Source organism: Triturus cristatus, chromosome 8 (genome assembly GCF_964204655.1).
Source record: "Triturus cristatus chromosome 8, aTriCri1.1, whole genome shotgun sequence".
Lineage (NCBI taxonomy): Eukaryota > Metazoa > Chordata > Amphibia > Caudata > Salamandridae > Triturus > Triturus cristatus.
In genome coordinates, this window is record NC_140591.1 from 1,578,562,541 (window position 1) to 1,578,571,121 (window position 8,581).

An 8,581-nucleotide genomic window follows, 5' to 3' on the forward strand; every position below is an offset into this window, starting at 1 on the left:
GTGTAGTTCGCATGCTTGTTTAAAGTTGTCCACCTTAGGTGTGGGGACAAATCCCAGACCTTTCTGGAGGACCTCTTCTTCTGTTTTGGTCAGTATTCTCGGTGACAGGTTGACCACTAGGTTCATTTTTTGTTGGTGGTGTGACTCCTGGTTTCATATACCGGCTGTTGTGGCTCCTCCCATTGCACCCTCTTTTCCTGCTGATTCCCTCTTCTTCGCCCACGCCCTCTGCCCCAACCTCTGCCTAAAAAAGGCTGGCTCATGCCTGGGGGTCCAAATTGAGGTGGGCCTTGAGGGAACAGTGGGTATTGCCAGAAGGTAGGACCCTAATAATGGGGTGGTGGGTAGGTGTTACCCCCTTGTCTACCTCCCCTTCTAGGATGGTTGGGCTTCCAGTTTTCTGCACTTGAGTCACTGTTACTGGAGGACCCCCTTCTGTTAGAATTGGAACTAGTGTCAGATAGGTAGTTCAATTGTTCCAGTCCTGAAGAATCGCTAGTATAATTAACTAAAAGCGAGAAACATGTTGACCCACACTTTCTAACAAGTAAACCTCTACGCAAGATATTACACTCAGACGAGTGCTTTGTTTTTTTCTTTTATTTAGGGTAGGAGACCCCCAGAATAAAGTTTTTTCCTAACGGTACTCCCAACCATATTTTAAACCCCTTACCACATCTACACAGTCCTGGCCCCATACCCGCACCTCACCGTACGGCTGTTGGATAGAAGATCTCCGATAAAGTGCCCCAATTATTGGGAGCCCGTTTGTATTGCACCGCCGACCCAATGAGGAGCAGCCCAAATAATGAAGCATGACACCTGAAAGAGTGTGTGAGGGCATTAAAATCCAACATATGGATTCCCAACACTGACCCGTGAAGGGTGCACGGTTGGTTCCAGTCTTTCCTGACTCTGAATATCCTGACTCAGCATATTTCCACTTTTTTTAATACAGACAGGAATCCTCTCATGAGAAATACACAACAGAGTATTGAAAGTATCTACCAAGAACAGTGTACAGTCAATACAACACTATTCACTTAAGATAACCAAGGTCTCAAGGTGCTAAATATTATACTACCTGCAGCCTTCATACTGTGGTGATATCTTTACAGATCGCTCATCTTCTGAAGCAAAAGAAGCACATGTGCATAGGTCAGTACCTGGTGGATGCAGTCTTCTATGTTATGTATAAATTGTCATTTTGCAATGATTCTGTCTAATACCTTAAGGCTGCTTACAATACTTCTACACACCTATGATGAATTTAGTGGCACATACGTATTGTAAACACTTACACACTTACACCCATTAGCACCCATTAGCTGGACACAGGCCATACACAATTTAGTAGAGAAGTAATATGGCACTTACCTGCCACTGTGTAAACTATAAAACAAACTAAGACACTCATTGGATGATGTCAGTGATGCCATCAATGATGTCACTTGCGATGTCATAAGTGATGCCAAGTGCTATGCAAACAAATGATGGGCGGAATGCTGAATAAATCATACATTCACCCCCAGTCAAGACATCTGGATCAAATCCCCTGTCTTTTGCTCACCATGCCACCCCAGTTTAGACCCAGCCATATGCATATCAGTCTTGACCCTGTACCTCATGGGAACTGTCCAGACCGAACTGCTAAGCCAGGTCCTCCATGGACCGTAAACAAGCCTCCTGGGACCGGTTTCTGGGTATTAGCCTTCATCAGCCAGGCTAGCTTGAATCCAGTGGCACAGTTAGCAAGGGACCCACGTCTGGACATACCCATCCCACTTAGGGTGAACAAAGGTTTGCCATCAACCATCTAAGGCTCCCCCTCAGAAATGCAGATCAAAAACAATTTACTGATGGTTGACTCCGACTACTGCTATGAATGCAAACATCGTTTTGGTGTATATGGTGCATATGTTGTGAAACTTTAAATAATGAAGAGTAATAACTCAAAAAGAGAAGGCGGTGATTCTCGTGGACAGTGTGGGAATATTTGATGGTGTATGGGCGTAAAAGCGGAGTGAAGCTGAGGTGGGATGCCGGGGGAGAGACCTCGTACAGAACAAAATAAAGAGATGAAATATGCTTTTTGCATCAGAAACATGTAGACCGTGCGCTGTATAGAGTTTCTCCTTCAGTATCCTATCTCGGTTGTGTTTTGCCATGTCCTTACATGCTGTTGAGTATTCTTGCATTGTGCATGAGAACCACTGTTTTCTAAATATATTTTATGCCATGGTTAAAAATAAATAAGTGATGTCATAAAAATGTCATAGAACATGTCATGAGTGATGTAATATGTGAGGACATAAGCTGTGCTTGGCTGGGGCACAATGTATAGTCAGCTCTACTGTTTTTAAGCATAGGATTATCACAGTGCCATCTACATTGAGTTACAAAGTGTGCATTAAGAAATGGCAAAACTGTAGCTACAACCCAACAGGAGTACTGAGTTTGGGAAAAGAAAAAGAAAACAACACAGGTTTCTTGAAGTGACTGCTTCTTCCTAACACTGGTCTGCTTCTTAAAACAAATCGCACTTGCTGATCTGTCATCCTTTGTAAAAAACAAACCTTTCTTTATTCTCCTTTTCTAGCTTTTGCAAAAATACTCATAATGTATCCGCCTGTATATTATTCTCACCTATTCTAACTTTAAAAATAAACAGTTCTTTTAAGATTTCCAACAGGTAGAAATAATGAAATGAAAACACAGTTTATGAATCATCCTGTTTGATTTTTTTAAAAATGTTTCTAGGTTTTCCAAATGATAATGCCTGACATCAGCCTTATTTCTTGTGCCTCAGTATCTTAATTTTTGCAGACCGATTTTGTGCTTTCACTTTCAAAACGTTTAATTGCCCTACTGAGGTTTACTTGAATAGTTCAATAGTCATTTGTTAAGTCTTTTGTTTCATGGATCTTCATTGATGTTGGAAGACCTCCCCAAATCCTGGCTGTCAAGCAGGCCATTGGGAGCAAGAGCAGCAGAGGCTTCATGTCAGGATCTGGATCAGATGAGTCTTCCTCCAATAAGAGTCTCACTTGGCTTGTTGAACCCAAACAACCTTTTCTGGACTGGGTGCAGTATTTGGTGCTCAAAATGGCCACAGAGATTTGGAACCCGAGAAGTCAAGAGAATTCAAACAGGATGATTTTTATAAGATCTTGTGAGAAATCAGTCCCCAAGAGCATGAGCGACAACTAAATAGGGGTCTCTAAACTTGGTCTGATGTGAAGCACCACAGGACTCCATTGGAATGGGCTGTGGCAAAAGTGGGGCATACTTCAAAGGGTAGATGGGGAATTCTGGTTTACCTGAAGGATTCACATGAGGAATGGTCAAGGCCATACATGAGGAATGGGCTGAAGATCATTGCAGATCTTAACAAATTGTAAGTAAATATGGTAAAGTGGAATTGGACATTAGTGTTTAAATTGTCTTGGTGCTATAAGATAGGTTTGGACGTAGATGTGAGTCGGGATATCATACAAGCATCTACTTTTAAATATTCAAGCCAATGTTCCCTGCCTTTTCTGCACCAGCGCTCAGCACCACCATGCTAATACTTGCCTTTCAAATATGAAAACAATACTAATAAGCATTTTGTGACTTTGAACTGTTCAGTATCACTACACCATGTTAAATTATATCATTGCATTATAAAATGGAGTAAGTTGCATACTCAATTTAGTAACTAAACAACTATTCAGCTAAAGCTCTATATACTATACAAAATAAAATTTCAAATGGGCACCACTTTTTAACTTTAAAAATGTACCACTTGCTAATGCAGAATTAAAAAAAGAAGTATGTAATTTAATTTTATCATTGTATTTATGTCCACATTTTTAACATTTTCATAAACACAGGAACAGTATAAGAGATTGTTATTTACAGATAGCTATAGAGCTATTGTCAATATTCAAATGTACACTCTAAACATATTTCAGGGCCGATTACGATGCGGCCCATAAAGGCTCTGACTGACAGTCTGAGCCTTCTCGGCCGCATCGTAATCGGACCGCTCAGTATACTTTCTGAATGCCGCATTGCAATGCTGGTGGTGGAATACTAAACCGGCCGGTTATTCCTGCTGCCTTCCGACAGCCTCCAGGAGCCCATCAGTGAGTCAGAACCAGCTCATAATTCAAAGGCTGGGCCTTTCCGCCCTTTGGGTTATGATTCATGGTTTCCAGCATGGTTTCTGTGCCTGCCTGTCCAACATGGAAACCATGTCGGAAAGCATGTTTGTGAGCCCCAGTAGAGCCCCCTTGAGTGTGCCACCTCCGGTTGGGGGCCGAGGGGTCACCTATGGTGTTCCCCTGTTGAACCCTGCACCCTGTGGCAGGCACCTTCAGATGTCTGCCACGGGGTGCAGGGATAAACAGTACCTCCCATTTCACTACGGGAGCATGTATTACAGCTGTTTTAGGGCCGTAATGCATGCTCCCATAGGGAAATGCAGGATCAATCCAACCAAACAGTGTTCAGTAGCATCCTAATGAGGTGGTCGGGACCACTGACACTGACCAGAGTCCCATCAGTCCCAGGACAGAGACGGTGTCGCCATCGTAATTAGCCCCAACATGTTAATCCTTACTTTTAAGCCAAATCGCTTTAAATTAAAATTCACTGAAAACTTACAGTTAAAAAATTAGTTGTGGCTTTGGCTCAAATTTATCAAACCACTGAAATTCAGCAGTCATGGTTTGTGGCACAAACCATTAACTATGACCTTCCCTTGTGTTGCAAATGTCATCACACACAACATAATTTTGTCAACATGTGAGATGAGTGGTTTATTATATGGCATGGCTAATTCTCGTTGGGTCCATTTGTAAAACCTTAGCTCAACCCTGGGTAGCCGTGGCTTTGAGCCGGCAGGCTTAAACAAAGGAACACGTGTAGAGCATTGAGAAGTACCAAAACAGCTGTGCAAGAAAGCATGCTGACACTAAAGAAATGCCACACCAATTTATAAATATGTATAGTATTTTCATAAATATTTGGTCACCAAACAAATACAATCCACTGGAGGGTTCCAGAGTTGTAAATTATTAAGTACATTCAAAATCACTGCTTTTCACTCAAATCACAAACAAGTATTTACAACTAGTACAGATGACAGATACTTAGAAACCTTTGGTAAAGCGGTGCTCAGCTACTGTGGCACATTTTTGGAGACCAACTCCAGCAGGGAGCAAGTCACATGGGCAAATTAGGCTTGGCAGTAGAGTTACCTTGCAGTCAAAGCACTCCAGTTTAGTTATAGGGCCTTCGGGAGAACCTCCATAGATATCAATGGAGTGGTCTTGATCCGAGGGATGTAGGATGCTGAAGGTGATGAAGGATGATGTGGATGCTCATACAAATGACAAGGGACTTCCTGCCCTCCCCATTGGTCCACGAACCTGGTGGGAGAAGTTTGGCCATAGACGTCAATGCCTCTGAAAGTCCAGGTCAAGTCTGTGGAAAAACCAGTTGCCCCTGGTTTACTTGTCTCCAGATACAACAATATCACCAACAGATTCCTTGATTTTTGTCACACAAAGCACATACATCTCTTAAAGGTGACCCCTAATGTCTGAATCTTTTTTTTGGGGGGGGGGAGGTTGTTCCAATAACCAATTCAGAAACTACCCGAAAGCCTGTTTGTCATAAGTTCACCAGGCCCAATGAAACAGGGCATAGAAGTCAAGACAGGTCATAAGGATTGTACGAAAATATAGGAAGTGTCTCACATAAGTAGCCACCCTGAGCCTGTTGACTGTTATTCACCAACTTGCTTGCTTTATCATAAAGGGCAGCTTTAAAAAAAAACTGAGGATGAACACCAGGACTAAATGTAATAGTGCTACTTGTGTGTGTTTCTCTAAAGTCAGAAACACACATTAAGTTAACCTATGCCAATTGCTGGTAAACCATACACATGCAAACCTTTTAAGGGTCATAGCAATGGCAATGAGGTCTGGTTAGCAGTTCTAAACCTTTGGGGGTGATCATGCAAAAAGAGGCATTTTCATGCACATCGTTTGGGACAGCACTTAATACATTACTTATAGCATCACCATTGACATAGTGTGACCAAGTAGAGATGGGCATAACTGGCACACTTTCTCTATCGTAATTACTGCATATTTACTTGTGAACATGCATCATTTTGGGAGACGTGTAATCCAGCATTTAGCAATATTTTCTGAGTGCAGAATGCATTCCAGCATTAAAATGGGACCATGGATGCATTTTGCACTAAGACAGTAGCACTAAACACAGCCGCACACAAACATCAGTAGACATCAGCCCCTTGCTCTTTCCTAGTTTAATGTTTCTGTGCTCCTGCGGTAGGATGTATGCCTCAAATTACTTTTAATTACTCAAGCTGATATAGTAACATCATTTTTGTAATTTTGTTATTACTGAAATTACTCTGATTACTCCGCCGTGATTCCAATTTCAATTAGACCTAGTGCAATATCTTTGAGCTGCCTATAACATCACACACAATATAATTGATGACATAAGTGTTGGTTGAAAATCAGAAAGAGTGTACTCTCAAAGAGAAAAAATAACAGTACCATTTAACGAAAGATTTGTAAATTACTTAACAATTCTTAATGGAATTTACAAAAATGTGAAAATAATTCATTATTTTCCATACCATTGCTTTATTCAAAGAACGTTTTCATTAGATGTCATCACATTTGAATATTTTATTAGTGCCATAAAATTCTGAGCATGAAAAAAGGATATTTGATATAAACAAAAAACCATCAGTCTGAACATTTGTTTGAGTACAGCCTTCAGTCCTTGTATTTATTTGAAATACTATGATGTTACTTTGAGATAAGTATAAGTGGAGAAGCCAAGTTTCAATGGCAGTCAAGAAATTATATTTTCATGTTTGAAGACCATCCTCACTATGTGGTGTTAATTTTCATCCGGCAGTGGAGTGGTTTATTTTGGTTGGTGACGTTTTTAGCTTCTTCAGGGCAAACACAAGGACATTCCAAGTTGTTGGGGATAGCTGACAAGTACAGAGTTTTAAAGCAATTCTTGCAGACGGGGAAGGATCCGTTGAGGTGGCTTATATGTGGATCGAAACTGGAATATCATCTCTAGCCCGTCCCTTTTAGGGCTGGCTGCCGCTGGTCATGTTCTGAGGTGCACCCCATGAGCTTCACCATAACCTGGACATCACAATTCTGACACAACCACTTGGCTGGGCAGGGGTAAGGTATTTGCTGAGTTACTGGGCCTAGGGAAAGGTGCATAGAAAGGTTTACCCACACTGTTTAGTGACATTTCTGTGTAATTTCCTGTTTATGAGAATCAGACCATTAAGTCGAATTGGTCAATCCTGACGATGGCGGATATTTTGGTTCGGCCACAGACCCTGGCTGGAAGCTAACCCTAGGCTTGCTTGCCTAGGACCATGCGGGGCAGGATTTTGGCTGCCCACAGGTGGTTGGGATTAGGCCATGCAAAGAGTAGGATGGCCACCTATGTTGGGGTTTGGCGCAGGGCCTAGACACAGGCCAGGTCTTCCAGACAACCTCCCACTGTCCACTTCAAAATGCAATACACAGTGATGGGTTGGCACCTGCCAGGGACCAGGCACTCATTCCAACCCCCTGCTGCATATGGCCAAATATCATGCTTAGCGGGTTCATTTGCCGACTATAATTTTTAAAAAATGGAATTCCGTGGCAAAAACAAGGTTATATTGTCGTTGTAATTGTAATTGTAATTGTAAAATCTCTTATATAGCGCATGGCTACCCATAGGCATCCCAGCGCTCTTGGAAAATAGTGACCCTAGGCTGATCCGATCTGCAATCGTACTATGAGCTGGTTCTTGGGAATAGAAAAGTTTTGAGTTTCTTCCTGAACTGAAGAAAGGTCTGTTCCTGCCTCAAGTTGCATGGGAGGGCATTCCACTCTCTTGCAGCTTGCAGAGAGAAGAGTCGACCGCCCGATCGTGCTCGTTTTATTCTTGGAATGATTGCCAAATTATGTTCGCTCGAGCGGAGGTTAAGTTGGGGCTTGTAGGGATTTATCAAGTTTTCCAGAATGGAGGGACCTTCTCCATGCAGGATCTTGTAGGTTATGCATAGGGATTTGAATCGCACCCGTTCCCTTACCGGGAGCCAGTGAAGTGATCTCAATGCCGGCTTCGCCGACATAAACCGACTAGTTCCCGTCAGAATTCTGGCAGCATAATTCTGTGCCACTTGTAAGGTCTTAAAAGTGGATGCCGGTGCCCCAAGATAAATCGCATTCCCGTAGTCAATTCGAGATAACACTAGAGACTGAACTACGGTTTTCCTTGCTTTTTCAGGAAGTTGGGGCAGGATTTTGCGCAGAGACTTAAGTATCCCATGACAGACTGCAGACGTTTTTCTGGCCTGCGTATCAAAGGACAGGTCGTTGTCCAGCCAAAAGCCCAAACTCTTTATTTCCGGCTTGGGCGATGGTCTGGCACCCATGCACGCCGGCCAAGCTAGACTTTCGGGAATATCCTGTTTTCCTAGGAGCATCAGCTCAGTTTTTCCTCCGTTGAGTCTGAGCTGAGACAC